Here is a 605-nt window from a genome sequence, read left to right as displayed (position 1 = left end):
GATCGGTGTTGGAGGGTATGGGGGAGAGGGCCCTCTAGGTTGGGAGTTGGGGGCTGCGGCTCAGCCTCAGTTTTGCAACCACGGCTGGTAAAAATCAACTGTTGTTTCTCTGCCATCCCGCTTCTCTGCTTTTTGCCCTAATGACTGGGCCCTCCAGGCAGCCCCGTGGAGCTCACAGCACTCCCAGGCAGGGCTGTTTAGGGAAGTCGCCTCACCTTCTCCCATCCCCCTCCTCCTACAGGTAGCTCCAGCGGCAGCAAGAAGCAGCTTCTTTATTTCTCCCAGTCCACTGCTCGACATCCGGCATCCTTACCTGTGATAGTTCTTATGTGCAGATCCCACGTGCAGATGTACTGGTGTGCAGTTCAGGCGTTTTTTGTTGAGTTTTAGATGTTCAGCTTATTGTTGTTTCAAGGGGAGAGATCTGGGGATGTTTCTCACTCTGCCATGTTTCTGCAAACTCTCTATCATTATTTTTTCAAATAGCTGTTCAACGTCTTGGTTTTCTTCAGTTATGCATATCAGACAGATATTTGGACTCTTAATAGTGTCCCATATGCTCCTTAAATTATTTTTATAGTCTTGGCATGTTATCTTTTGCCATT

General features: G+C 48.3%; 1 pseudogene; it reads left to right on the top strand.

The window, feature by feature from the left end:
• Positions 1-390, top strand: part of LOC102891970 — a 17,747-nt pseudogene extending 17,357 nt beyond the window's left edge.
• Positions 391-605: the final 215 nt, after the last annotated feature.

The sequence above is a fragment of the Pteropus alecto genome, unplaced genomic scaffold (assembly GCF_000325575.1).
Source record: "Pteropus alecto unplaced genomic scaffold, ASM32557v1 scaffold359, whole genome shotgun sequence".
Taxonomy (NCBI): Eukaryota; Metazoa; Chordata; class Mammalia; order Chiroptera; family Pteropodidae; genus Pteropus; species Pteropus alecto.
The sequence above is the reverse complement of the archived record's forward strand: the minus strand, read 5'-3'. Positions and strand labels throughout refer to the sequence as shown.